The sequence below is a fragment of the Bos indicus genome, chromosome 5 (genome assembly GCF_029378745.1).
Source record: "Bos indicus isolate NIAB-ARS_2022 breed Sahiwal x Tharparkar chromosome 5, NIAB-ARS_B.indTharparkar_mat_pri_1.0, whole genome shotgun sequence".
NCBI lineage: Eukaryota > Metazoa > Chordata > Mammalia > Artiodactyla > Bovidae > Bos > Bos indicus.
In genome coordinates, this window is record NC_091764.1 from 106,399,018 (window position 1) to 106,413,883 (window position 14,866).

General features: G+C 47.7%; 1 long non-coding RNA gene across 1 annotated transcript; it reads left to right on the forward strand.

Annotated features, from left to right (window-relative positions):
• Positions 1-3,652: 3,652 nt before the first annotated feature.
• On the forward strand, positions 3,653-10,770 carry LOC139183011 (uncharacterized). Its single transcript, XR_011566489.1, has 5 exons — positions 3,653-4,152; positions 7,799-8,022; positions 9,693-9,843; positions 10,101-10,272; positions 10,485-10,770. It is a non-coding gene; the product is annotated as an uncharacterized lncRNA (long non-coding RNA).
• The last annotated feature ends 4,096 nt before the right edge of the window (positions 10,771-14,866 follow it).

Genomic DNA, 14,866 nt, shown 5'->3' on the forward strand with positions numbered 1-14,866 from the left:
TTATTTATTTATTTTGGTCTGTGCTGGGTCTTCATTGCTGCACGAGCTTTTGCCTAGTTATGGTGAGCAGCGGCTACTCTCTAGTTGCGGTGCTCGGGCTTCTCATCGCTGTGGCTTCTCTGGTTGCGAAGCACAGGCTCTAGGGCACTCAGGGTTCAGTAGCTGTGGCTCCCAGGCATGTGGGATCTTCCTGGATCAGGGATCGAACCCGTGTCTCCTGCACTGGCAGGCAGCTGAGCCACCAGAGAAACCCCTGAAACTGAGTTTATCACAGGGATGCCCTGGGTGGGAAGAGTTAAGCATTAGGAAGCATGGGCCGTGTGGGACTCTTCCCTTAGCCGGTCATGGCAGCCAGAGGCTCCTTGGCCATTTTACACTGGGATGGAGGCAGGCTGGGGACCCTAGCAAATGAGGTGGCTTCAGGACGGACTTACGAGGCAGAAGCAGCAAACATTTGGTGAAAAGGAGGCATTAGGGAAGATTAAGAAGGAGGCAAGGGTTTGATTAAAGGGAATTGAGAGCATTTCATGGGGGCTTTGATGCAAAGGAGCAGGACATTTTTAGTGTGGTCTTTGGGAAGTTCTCTGAGCCAGGATGCCCAGGACTTTAAGCTGATATTCTGTCTATTTCACAGAACAGAGTGAGTTTTGAGTTTTAGAGTGTTAGTGGTCGGTAACTATAGACAGCATAAGGTAAACTACCCCCCAGTTCTGTACTTTAAAAATTTTTTAATTGCTTTAAATGGTCTTCAGAAGCAAGAGAGAACTACAAAGGAACTAGATTTTAATTCCTGTAACTTGCCCACAGGTTCAAGAGAAACCCCCATATGTGATTTCAAAGTGGTTCCAGATTTGTTACTGATATACTCTGACTACGGCTCTGAACCTCAGACACCCTGCCTGTGGCTTCCTTTTACAGAAAAATAGTAGATTTTATTTTTAAAAAATAATAAAAGGAATGAAGTCTTTTATCATAAAGAGAATCTGTCTTCTAAGTTTGTGGAAGAGAAATATATCAATATTATTGAAAATATAATATTGATTGTTCTTATGGGGGAAATTGAAATGGCAGACATGTTTTTTTTAATATTTTTTATTGAACTATAGTAATAGATTGGGCTTCGCTGGTTGCTCAGACAGTAAAGATGATACATTATACAATGTTGACAAACCTAGTTTAGGTGGGTCTAGAACAGAAATGGTGTTCGAATTCCAGTAAGATTAAGCAGCAGAGAAAAGAAGCAACATTTTACAGAAAGCAGACTGCAATGACTTTCCCAGGGGTAGCCAAGATCCAGGAAAATCTGAGAAGTGTCTGTCCTTTTAGATCTGCTGGGAGGAGGGCCGCAGTAAGAGCGTACATAGTAAGAACAATTGGCAACAGCCCCTTAAAGGATGGGACAAAAAAAAAGCTTTGGATAAATCTATCCAAAGAAGATGCGATGGCGTGGGAGGAGGGAGGGAGGTTCAAAAGGGAGAGAGACATAGGCATACCTATGGCTGATTCATGGTGTTGTATAGCAGAAACCAACACAATAGTGTAAGTAATTATCCTCTAATTAAAAATACATAAGTTAATTGAAATTTTTTGGACAGTGAAAGACTAGAAAGATCAGTGTGAAATGCTAAAAAAAAAAAAAAAAAATTCATGAACTTTGTGACCCAGGAAATACCTCTGTCTAAGAGAACACCTGAGACATTCATGGAATTTGGTTTCTGAAGGAAACACAGGACCAATGGGACGGATGACAGAACAGCTGGGCAGGACAAGCTCGGAACAAGCCCAGACTCAAGGAGATGCAGGACTGATGGGAGAAGACCTCTGAGTGGGATTTTCCAGCTTAGTAAGATTTGTCTAAACAGCGGTTTGCTTTGAACAGACCCAGAATGAATGGTTTCATATCTCCCATCATGGGAAATCCCATAAGAAAAGACCCTGGAGGATTGTGTTCAGAAAACAATTCTTGGAAAACACAAGAGAGGGCGGGCTCTATATGAAATAAAGGGCCAACTTAAAAAAAAAAGCAGGTTCAACTGATACAAAGCTGAGCTTGCCTGAAAGAAGCCAGGGACAGTTGAGGGGAAGAAAGCACAGGGGAAATATCTGGTCCCTGCAGGAAAAGATTTGAAGAAAAGCAATGATTTTCAAAGGGTGGATATTTTTAAAAGGTCTACAAAGAAGAGCATCTTGAGAAGTGCATGGGAGCAGAAGCATCAATCTGGCTTTGGTTCAGGATTGTGCCTGAGTGATCCTCCATTTGGAACACAGGGGGATGAGGGAAGAAAGCCACCTTCTTTAGGGGACAGTCTGGGGTCTCGGCAAGGATGCCCTGTGGTGGGATGCCTTCAGGAGGGGTCGAAGGTGCCCAAGGAGGCACCGGAGCCCGGAAAAATGGACATTCAGAGAGTCTGACTTCTAGTTGGGAAAGGAAGGTACTTCAAAGAAGAAGACCTGGTCACTGGAGCCAGCATCACTGCAGACTGCTAACTTACACGATTACAACCGGGACTTCCCAGGTGGTTCAGTGCGAAGAATCCACCTGCCAATGCAGGGGATCTGGGTTCTGTCCTTGGGTCGGGAAGATCCCCTGGAGAAGAGAATGGTAACCCACTCCAGTATTCTTGCCTGGAGAATCCCATGGACAGAGGAGTCTGATGTGCTACAGTCCATGGACTGTCACAAAGAGTCAGACATGACTGAACGACTACATAACAACAACAAGAAGGCAATGACATCTCAGACCTGCTGTCTCAGAGGGAGACCATGTGCATGGCTCCCTACCCCTTATAATGGCACTTGCACAGTGGTAAAAGGAGGGGGAGATTTGACCCTGTTGAGTTTAAGTGGACCCCAGACCCCTGTCTTCCATTGCCTGACTAGCATCTTGGCAGAACAGAAATGGTTTTCTTGATCCACATCTTCCTTTCCTCCCTTGCTTGAGTTTCCCTCTTGGTCTTTGCAGCATCACCTACAGAACCTAGGGGAATATACTCTTGCTCATACATCTGCCCTGAGAGCTGGGGATTTCCTGAGTTTGCAGATGGTAAGTCATTCATCTTTTGGGTTCAGCACATTAGCTCTTAGGATGTTAAGCTGAGTCTCGTGAAAGACTTGGTGCTCTCAGCATCCCTATAAGGTGCTGAAGGGTCCACACCTCTCCCCACTAGAGATGGTCCAGGCAGTGGCCCCAGCTCCGTCCAGACCCTCAGAGCCCCTTCAGCTATGGCTGAGCAGGATCAGAAATTCACCATGGGAATTAATTTATACTCAAGCTTGAGGCTTCTCTGTGTTGGAATTTTATGGAGTATTTTTATATTGCCATTTAGTTGTTCACTCACTAAATCATGCCAGACTTTTTGTGATCCCATGGACTGCAGCATGCCAGGCTCCTCTGTCCTCTGCTATCTCCTGGAGTTTGCTCAAATTCATGTCCATTGAGTCAATGGTGCTATCTATCTAACCATCTTATCCTCTGCTGCCCTCTTCTCCTTTTGCCTTCACTCGTTCCCAGCATCAAGGTCTTTCCAATGAGTTGGCTCTTTGCATTCACGTGGCCAAAGTATTGGAGTATATTGTCATTTGCTTTCACAGTAAATCTGATGAGCTCTATCATGCTGTTTGGTGCTTCATAATCTGAGGTGGAAAATGGGATAGGGAGTTAGTTTTCCAGCTTAGGTACCTAGCGGCCTTGGAGTCAATTGAAATGTCTGGTCCTGTTTTATTTCTGACCTTCAGGCAATCAAATCTGCTTTGCCCAGCTGTGGTTCTAGGAGGCTGCCCAAAGGACCAGTAGTTGATATTGTGAAAATTCCACTTGATGGTGGGGGCAAGATTGAACAGACCTGGAAGGACACACCATAAGCACAGTGGGTTAGTTCAGCCAGTTCAGTGAGCCAGGAGTTGGGAATGTTAGCTGGGAGCCCATGGAGGTGGCACCTTCCTGTTCCAAACCCCGCCCACCTCTGTGAGGGACCGAGCTGATTGGCTGCTCTGGAGGAAGGAGCTGGGTGTGATGCCTGGTTCTTCCCTCTTTTCTGTCTTTGCTTGCTAGGGGACAATGTTTCTTCTGTTCTCCTGTTTTACCTGCACAGAACCTGCAGCTGCAACACTCAGTGACTGTAGACTGTGTGGATTCAGTCAGTCAAACTGAAGGTGGGTATTAGCAAGCACACATGGAGAAAACATCCAGCACCAGTTCTCCAAGAGTTTTACTAGGCAGTGTTTTTTTATGGATGTGAGAGTTGGACTGTGAAGAAGGCTGAGTGCTGAAGAATTGATGCTTTTGAACTGTGGTGTTGGAGAAGATGCTTGAGAGTCCCTTGGACTGCAAGGAGATCCAACCAGTCCATTCTGAAGGAGATCAGCCCTGGGATTTCTATGGAAGGAATGATGCTAAAGCTGAAACTCCAGTACTGGGCCACCTCATGCGAAGAGCTGACTCACTGGAAAAGACTCTGATGCTGGGAAGGATTGGGGGCAGGAGGAGAAGGGGACGACAGAGGATGAGATGGCTGGATAGCATTACTGACTTGATGGACGTGAGTCTGAGTGAACTCTGGGAGTTGGTGATGGACAGGGAGGCCGGGCGTGCTGTGATTCATGGGCTCGCAAAAAGTCGGACACCACTGAGCGACTGAACCGAACTGGACCGAATTGATTTTAGTTTTTAAAATTTTTGGCTGGGTCTTTGTTGCTGTTCTTGGGCTTTCTCTAGTTGTGCATGGGCTTCTCGTTGCAGCAGCTTTCTTGTTGCAGAGCATGGGCTCTAGGGTGCATGGGCTGCAATAGCTGTGGCACATGGGCTTAGGTGCCCTATGGCATGTGGGATCTTCCTGGATGGATTGAACCCGTGTCCCCTGCATTGGCAGGTGAATTCTTAACCACTGGACCACCAGGGAAGTCCTATTAGATAGTATTTTGATCTTTGTTAGATACTCAATTCCTCCCTAAGGCAACATTTATAAACAGTTTCTTGTGTATCCAAAGAGGTACCCCACGTGTAAACTATGTGTGTGTGTCTTTGTGTGATTTTTTTTCTCCCTTAGCTTGACTTGAACTGTGCCTGACATGAATTGAGTGCTCAGTTAGTGTCAAGTGTTGTCAATTCCAGAAACCTGGGAGTTTTCCTCCATACATATCTCTCTTTCGGTCGAGCATCCTATCCATGGCCAAGTCCTGTGGGTTTTCCGTCCTCAGCATCTCTCAAATCTGCTCCTTCTTTTGCTCTCCCCTGCCATCATCCCAAGTGGTCTTTATCTCCCCTGGGCCAACGGGGCTTTCTCTTTCCATGTTGCATCCAGGAGCCAGAGTGGCTATCCTAAACCTCAACCCCTAAAAGCAGAGACATCACTTTGCCAGCAAAGGTCTGTATAGTCAAAGCTATGGTTTTTCCAGTAGTCATGTATGGATGTGACAGTGGGACCATAAAGAAAGCTAGCCCAGAAGAATTTATGGTTTTGAACTGTGGTGCTGGGGAAAACTCTTGCGAGTCCTTTGGACAGTAAGGAGATAAACCAGTCAATCCTAAAAGAAATCAGTCCTGAATATTCATTGGAAGGACTGATGCTGAAGTGGAAGCTCCAATACTTTGGCCACTTCATTCGAAGGGCTGACTCATTGGAAGACCCTGATGCTGGGAAAGATTGAGAGCAGGAGGAGAAGGGGCGACAGACGATGAGATGGTTGGATGGCATCACTGACTCAATAGACATGAATTTGAGCAAACTCTGGGAGACAGTGAAGGACAGGAAAGCCTGGCATGCTACAGTCCACTGGGTTGCAAAGAGTGGACACGACTGAGTGACTGAACAACAAATTATGTCACTATCAGCCTAAGACACTCCAGAGCTTCCCCGCATATGGTCACAGAACACACTTGAATCTACCTCCTTCCCATCTCTCAGACCTGCCTCCACTTTTCATCCCTACCGCTGACTCCTCAAACCCTCATCCTTTCAGCTTGACTCTGGCACTGATCCTGTAGCTGACTGCCCACCTGCAGCCTCACACTCTCCTAGCTCTCTCTCTCTCACAGAGAAAGAAAGACTTTAAAAATCATTAAACCCAACATGTGATTCTGCTACTTGAGCCTTGTTAGTGGCTTCTCACCTACAGTGTTGACATCGGCCCAGAGTCAGACATCTGGGTCCCCCGCCCACTCTGGGATTTGGACCCTGCTTCTCTCTCTCCAAATTTACATCTTGCCCAGCTCTATCTCATGTGCAAACCCTTTGCTTCAGCCACTCGGAACACCCTGTTCTTCTGCGGTACCCAGGCTGTTGCACATGGATGCTTCTGCTGCAGCTACTTCCCTGACCTGTCCTGCCCACCCTGTTCTGGCTGGGAAGCACCTACTCATCTCTCGAGAATCACTTCTCCTAAATGACCAAGAATAGTAGAAAATTACATAACGGTGGCTTCCAGTGGGTTTCTGTATTTGCTTTCTGGACAATATGTCTTCCGATAGTCTTTGATTAGCTGTCTCAACCATGAGACTATGATGACTTTTAGGAAAGAATCAGATTTATCCCGTGCCCCACACTAAGTGGGACACGGGGATATTACTTTTTTGAGTAATAAAGTAGATAATAATAAGAATGAGTGATAACCCGTAGAAGAGAAGAGGATAAATGTTCATGAGTCCATGCTGATATAAATAATTGAATAAAGTATATACACAAAGGGAGAAAAAAGGAACATTTCTTTTTCACAGGAGAATTCCAATTGATAAATGTAGAAGAAATGAGAGAGGGAGAAAAAAGGACAATTTGGCAATGCTCCATTAATGATTGTGGCAAGTATGTCTCATGGGTGGATGCTGAATGTGGGATGTGAAAATAGATGGAAAACAGAATATCTGCAGAGTCTCAAACTATCTCCTCGCAAGAGATTTATTCATCACAAAAGAAAAATGATAATAGTGGAGAAGCCTGGTGGACGTCACCTCCACCAAGTGGCCGCAGTTTACATCACCAGGATTGAGAACCAGCAACATCACAAAGCCCCTGATAGGATACACTGAGAAGGGCATAGAGTCCCATCTGTGAGATTCTTGCCAAAATTAACAGCCTCCATCGAATCATGAGAAACCACTGGACAAATCCAGACAGAGGGGCATTTTACAAAATCACCAGCCAATACTTTTCAAACTGTCAAGGTCATAAAACAAACAAACAAGTAAAAAGCAAACAAACAGAAAACAGGAAAGAAAAGAAAGGGAACGAGTAAGAACATTGTACCAGATTGAAAGCGATTAAGGCAACTAAATATAACTAAATAGGATGTAGAATCCAGGATTGGACCCTGGTCCTAAAAAAAAAAAAAAAAAAGATATGAGTAAATCAAATTGGTGAAGTTTGAATAAGGCCTATAATTAGCTGATAGCATCATATCAAAGTGACTTCCTGGTTGTGGTCACTGAACCATGGTTATTTAAGCTGTCAACGGTTGAGAGCCCTAGGGGTAGGGTGGAAGGGAACCCTGTACTATTTTTGCAGTATTTATAAGTCTTAAATGATTTCGAAGTGGAAAATTTTGAAAAGAGAGAAGGAAAAAGAATTTCTCAAGCACCCCTTGAGATGGTAGAATCGATCCCATCCTTCTCTATACCTGTCTCCACCCCGCCCATTATGCTTTCTCATAGCATTTACAACCCTTTGTCATACTTGCTGCCTTATTGGTCTACCTCCAAGTTCTTTTATGCAGGATATTGTTTTTCATCTTTGAGTCTTCAGTGCCTATAACAAGTGATAAATACTTATAAGGCACTCACAAATTCATTCATTTGTTCATTCAACAGCTTTGATGTGCCAGATTTCATGCCAGGGCCATGAAACTCAGTGGTGGATTTTGTCCAAGTGGCTACCAGTCCAGGATGGAGTCAGAACAACGCAGAGGGAACTCTCGGGGAGTGTGGTGGAGTGTGGTGTGATGGAGCGAAGGAAGGCTGCTGTGCCGGACCATGACTGGCGACACCAGGAAGAGCTTTCCCGAGGAAGAGACAGTTAAGGGCATAACCAAAAGGTTGGTCAAGAATTGTACAGCCAGGGACTCCCCCAGTGGTCCAGTGGGGAAGACTCTGAGCTCCCAATGCAGGGGACCCAGTTTCCATCGCTGGTCAAGGAACGAGATCCCACATGTCACAACTAAAGGGCTCTTGTGCTGCAACTAAGATATAGGGCAGCCAGATAAATAAATGCATAATTTTTTTAAAAAAAAGAATTATGCAGCCAAAAAGGGAAGGAGAAAAAATGTTCCAGGCAGAGCCTTCAAAAAGCCACATCCAAAGTCCACAGGGGAGAGAGAACAGAGAATTTGGGAAAGTGCACCCTGGCTGCAGGGTCCACAGCAAGGCAAGGGATGGCCAGAAGTGCCACTGAGCAGGCATCAGGGCTGGGTCAAGCAGGGGCTGGTGAGTCAGGAGAGAGGGTTTGTTCTGTGACAGGGTGACCCCAGGAGGTTTCTCTTGTAGAATAAGCACTCGGGGTGCACGTGGAGAATGATGGGGGCACAGCCTGGAGGCAGCAGACTGGCCAGAAGGCAATTTCAGTGGTTAATCGGAGATGAACAGCAAGGGGAGAGAATGAGAAGCTTCTGGGGTGGCAGCTGGAGGAGGAATATGGTTTCAGAGGAGAAAAAAAAAAAGATGAACAGCAATGGCTTGGCAGGTCCTAAGCAGGGACATCCTGCCAGCAGCTATGCTGAGAACAAGTGTCTCTCGCCTTCTGATCTCTTCCCTGCATCTCCAAACTCCCATTTTCAAGAGAGAGAGTCAGATTTCTATACTGGCTCCAATCAGCTATGACCTTGGTGTTTGCATTGGTATGCCTAGGAGGTCAGGGTTCTGGGGTGTCAGTGAGGTTCCCTGGATGTATCCCTTCCATGGGGGAGGTGGGAGTGGGTCCTTGGAAATGGGGGTTTATGTAGGAAAGGCCTGTAAGTGGGGTGACCAGGAAGAGTCAGACCGACCCACCTGATGCTCAGAGGAGAGACATGGCCTTAGCCATGCTCCTGGCATCCAGAGCATCCCCCTCAGTGAGACCTGGGAAGCTGCTGGCATCACTTAGAGAGGGTATAGGGAGAGCGGTCATCAGAGAGAAGCCCACCTGATGGGTGATCAAGGAAGGGAGTCAACCAGCGAAAGGTCCCGGGGAAGGGGGCCAAAGGAGAAATGGACAGGGAGGGAACACATTCATGCTGAAGATCCTGGAGAGAGCAGAATCAGGGCAGGGATGGAAGAATGCCTGTGAGACCAGTGGGGCCCTGGCTTCCAGAGTGAGGAGAGGAAGGAGGAAGGAGTGGGCGGGGCTGCAGGTGAGGCGGAGGAGGGCCCCCCTGAATGTGGGAGGTGGGGAGACAGCTTGCAGGAGGTTCAGCACAAGTTTGAAAAATCTGCTGTGGAGAAAGGGGTCAAGGAAACTGAGAAACGAAAAAGAAATCTCCGAGCTGAGGTTGGAGATCCTGAATCTGAAGGAGCCCGGTTTCGGTGTGGCGTGACCTGCTCCTGGAGGGGGGAAGAGAGACTCTGACCAGGGCTGGCTGAGTCTGGGTTTGCAGGTGGGTGTGGGGGCCCCCAGGCTTCTCCACGGAACCCCCAGGGGCCTCCCAGGCCCACTGCTCCTGCAGCTGTGACGTTGGCCCTGCTGCCCACTTTGTGCCAAACCTCTGCCCCTTCCACCTTGCGTCCTGTGTAGACAGAGGGTTCCTGCCTGCTCTTCAGGACGGAAGTCTCTTGGGGCTGTTGCTCTGTGAAAGCTGCCCGCCTCCAGCAGAGCCCCTCAGCTCCCTCCAGGGACCTTAAGGACGCTCTGAAGCTCTTCCTGCCTCCTGATTCATGCAGTGAAGGTGACCCTCCACCTCCAGCAGCCCAGGGCCCTGGGTCCCCTCTGGTTCTGCCCTGAACATCCCTGTCCTGGAAGCCCATACGGCCCAGGCACTGGGTCTCCAACCACCTGAGTGAGCGCGCTGATCCTGGGCTGCCTGTAACACGCATGCCTTTGGGAGAGGGATGGTGGATGGTGGGGAGCTGATCTGTCCACCTTTATAGGCACCCTCCTACAGGGACTCTGAGACTGACCTTGTCAAACTCTCTCATTTCACAGGTGCCTGCCTGCTCAGTCATGGCTGACTCTTTTGTGACCCCAGGGACTATAACCCTCCAGGCTCCTCTCTCCATGGAATTTTCCAGGCAAGAATACAGGAGTGGGTGGCCATTTCCTCCTCCAAGGGATTTTCCCTATCTGGGGATCAAACCCACTTCTCCTGCTCTGACAGGTGGGTTCTTTACCACTGTGCCACCTGGGAAACCCCTCATTCCATAGGTTAAGGAACCTGAAATGAAGGTCTTGAAAGCTTAAGCACTATCTCAAGTGATGCAACTGCTTTAAAAAAATTGAAGTATATTTGATTTACAGTGTTTCGGGTGTATAGCAAAGTGATTCACTGATATCATATATACCTATTCTTTTTGGCCACCTGATGTGAAGAACTGACTCATTGGAAAAGACCCGGATGCTGGGAAAGATTGAAGGCAGGAGGAGAAGGGGATGACAGAGCATGAGATGGTTGGATGGCATCACTGACTCAATGGACGTGGATTTGAGCAAGCTCCGGGAGTTGGTGAAGGACAGGGAAGCCTGACGTGCTGCAGTCCATGGGTTTGCAAAGAGTTGGACACGACTGAGCAACTGAACTGAGCCGATTCTTTTTCAGGTTCCTCCCTGTTATAGGTTATTACAAAATATTGAATATAGTTCCCTGTGCTCTATAGCAGCTCCTTGTTGTTTATTTTATTGAGTCTATCAGTATATCGTATGTAATAGTGTGTATCTGCTTATCCCAAACCCCTAATTTATCCCTGACCCTTTTCCCCCTTTTTGTAACCATAAGTTTGTTTTCTATGTCTGTGAGTTTATTTCTGTTTTAACTACAATCTTTTAAAAATTCCCAGATGTTTTTGAGCAATTTCAAGCTTACAGAAAAATTGAGGGGAAAGTACAAAAATTCTTATATACCCCACCACTCCTCCTCCAGTTTCCCCAATTATTAACATCTTAACTTACCGTGGTGCGTTTCTTATAATTGATGAGCCAGTATTGATACCTTCCTAACTAACACACAGTTTACAGTAAGGTTCCCTCTTCCTGTTGTTCATTCTATGGGTTCTATATGTGTAATGACCTATTTCTACCATCACAGTATCAAACAAAATAGTTTCACTGCCCTAACAAGCCCCTGTGTTCTTCCTATTTATTCCTGCCTTGGTCACTGGCAACTACCAATCTTTCAACCATCTCTGTAGTTTTGCCTTTTCCAGAACGTCCATATAGACAAAATCATATTGTGTATCCTTTTCAGATTGGCTTCTTTCACTTTAACAATATACTTTTGAGGTTTCTCATGTCTTTTCATGGCTTGATAACTGATTTGTTATAAGCCTGGTGGGTTATAGCCCATGGGGTTGCAGAGTCGGCCACGATTGAGTGACTGAGCATGCACACAAGATATACATGTAAGCTGTAATGTAATAAATGCCTTTATGTCTATACTTAATTTATATGTTCTGAGTCTGATGTGCCCACTTTATAAATGAACTCAATTTTTACAAGGTGCACACCTTCAGGTTACCAGCCTTGATTCTGACGTCAAGGCAGAATATCTCCAGCAACCCCTTGCAGCTGCCTTCATGCCCTCCCAGAGAATGTCAGAGGCGCTGGTTATGACCCCACTTATTTCTCATAGCGTGGGTTCCTTCGGCCTGTTTGGGACTTAGCCTCAGTTGCATCAGATAGAACCTGTTGTCTTTGGTATCTGCCTTCACTTGCTCCAGAGTTCCTTTGTGAGACACATCCACGTTGTTGAGAAAGCAACTGAGGCTTGCATTCTGCTTCTCTTTTAAATCCCATAAGGCACACAAGTGATGGATGGTGCGTGAGCATGTGTGTGTGTGTGTTTATGTGTATGTACACGTCTATGTTCTGTGTATTCGTTGCCCTGCTGTGGACCTCCATCTTTCTGACCCATTGGATTCACCCTAAATTTCAACTTCTTCCAAGTCTCAGATGGGTTAACTGAGACAGACAAAACCTCCACACACCAAGCTTGCTGATGAGCCCAAGGGCCAGCCCTACCCGTGATCCCAGATCGCATTCACCCTCAGCGGCATCAAGGACACAGGGAGCGATGCTTCACCCCAGAGCTGGGGATGCGGGCACTCTCCCCTTCCCCTGGAGCTGTGGCCTGTGACAGGGAAAGCTTGGTAAAGTAAGGGGAGGAGGTTATAAAGCACAGTGGAGGAGCAACTCTGAGGCTTTGAGGTTGTGGATTTTAGAGATGTTTTAGGTGTTTGGGACCCAGAGGCTTTGGGCCTGTGGGACCTGAGGATTTTTCCTGTTCCATCCCCACATCATCCTGAAGTGGGGGCACCCAAAGTTCATCATCTCCATTTAATGTTTAGAATGAGATGCCCATTATGATGCAATTATGTCTGCTTGGCTGGGAAGAAACCAGACAATCTTAAATGCCTTGTGTTAAGAGCGTAGTTCCAGCATCACCTTGTCTGGTCCACGGTGCAGCTAAGAACTGCCTATTAAGGTGCCTAGTAACACAGGCGAAAGGTCTCCAGCTCGCCTTAGTACACATGGTGTCCGGGTGAACAAGGGTCAGAAAGAGACTCTGCTGGCAGCTGTGGGGGGCCATGAAGCAGCAGCACCCACCCCAAAGAGCTCTCAGTGTTTAATGGGGCCCCTGCCAGAGTGGGTGGTGGGGATGAGCCCTGGCATGTCGTCCTGTGTCTCTCCTCCAAGGATCTGCTCAGCTCCCCACAAGATCCTTCGCTTGAATCCTTCCCAGGGCAGTCGCCTGCTCCAGACTCCAGAAACTTTTTTGAAAGAGAATCACCCTAAAGTGCCCCACGGTTCTCCCCAGCCCAGCTCTGCCCATCCAGCCTGTATTCACAGCTGCCCCCCTCTTTGTCAGCATGCTCTGGGCTTGTCACACTTACTGTCTCCCTGGGGGGGGGTCCCACAAACCACCCTTCCTCCGCAGAGCACCCCCTCTCCTCCAGCCAGAGGGACCCTTTCCTCTCCTCAGTCTCCCTGAAGGGCTGTTGGCCTTGCCCGGCAGGAGTGGGAGGCTTCTGCCTTGGGGTGGACCCTCAGTACACAGGGGCTGGCTCTTTCCCCAGAGTCTTGAAAAGTTCCCAGAGACTCAACTAGGGACAGTCTGTGGGCCTGTCTCAGAAGAAGCATTCAGACTTGGGGACCAGATCTTGTACCCTAAGACTTGACAGGGCCTTGGGGAGCTCTGAGGATGTGTCTGTGTGTGGGTATTTAAGTTCAAGAGGGTTTACTTTCCCCTACTGAGTTCTTTGTTTTTAAAATTCCAGTTGTGTTAACATTACCATCTATTTTTAAAACTACTGATTTATTACTAGACAAGGCCCCTGACATCTAAGGAGTTAGGATCTGGATTTTAGGGGTGCACATAAAGAATATATACTCAGGGGACAGAAAGAAGCACAGATTAAGTCAGGAAGATCCCCTGGAGAAGGAAATGGCAACCCACTCCAGTATTCCTGCCTGGAGAATCCCATGGACAGAGGAGCCTGGCGGGCTGCAGTCCATGCGATCTAGAGACTACATGACAATTGTCAGCATCCCAGGGCTTGTGGCAAGGATCAGTCGGTGGGTACTCCACATCATTTGGAGAAGACAACCATCCCTCATCCACATACACATCTCTTTCAAGCCAATTCTCGAGTTCCTACTGTGTGTCCAGCGTGGTGATGGAAGCTGGGACTGGAAAACAAACATGATTTTGTCCTCCAAGTCCATCAATATAACAGGACAAATGAAGGGTTAAAACCAAAGTTCACATGGTGAGCCATAGAGCTCCAAGAATAGAAACCCCTAAGCTCCAATACTTTGGCCATCTGATGCAAAGAGCTGACTCACTGGAAAAGACCTTGATGCTGGGACAGATTGAAGGCAAAAGGAGGAGTGGGCAGCAGAGGATGAGATGGTGGGATAGCATCACCCACTCAACAGACGTGAATTTGAGCAAACTCCAGGAGAGAGTGAAGGACAGGGAAGCCTGGTATGCTGCCATCAATGAGATTGCAAAGAGTCGAACATGACTTAGCGACCGAACAGGAAAGCTAGGCTAGGGAACCAGGGAGGGCTTTCTGGAGGAGGTGACGTATGAGTTGCATCTGGACAGAAATGAGTCACTTATATTTTCATGGCACCTTGCAGTTTACAGATCACTTTCACATGCCTTATCTTGCATAGTTTTCTCCACAGCCTTTCCAGGTTGCCCTGAGATGAAATATTATCCCACTTTTACATGTTACACATGGAAGGGGGGGCCAGCAGTGCCCAGGGTGTTGAGTGCACTGTCCAGAGTCACACACACACACACACACACCACCCCCTCGGGTGGCTGTCCTCCTGCTTCCTGGTTCTGGGCTCTTTCAGCTCACAACCAGGTGGCCTGTGCCCTCCACCCCCTCCGCACCCGCTGAACACAGCTGAAGATGGCAACTTTCTGATAATCCCAGGCAGGCTTCCTGGAACCAGTGTGGGGGAGCTGGGGCAGCGAGGAGGGGGGACACTCAGAATAGCCTGGGGGCCTCACCCAAGACTCCACCCCCAGGAAATCCCCTGGTCTGTGGCCCCTCCGAAGGCGCTCTGACCATCTGCCCCTGCACCGAGATCCAGGGCCACTCACAGCAACTTCCTGTATCCTTCTCTCGCTCATCCCCGAGTTGGATGTTGGGCGGTAGGTGGCTTCGGGGTGGAAAGTCCACTAATGGCTGTGGCCTTTTCTTCTGGGGAATTCCACCCTCGCCCCCATGGCCCTTTACAGC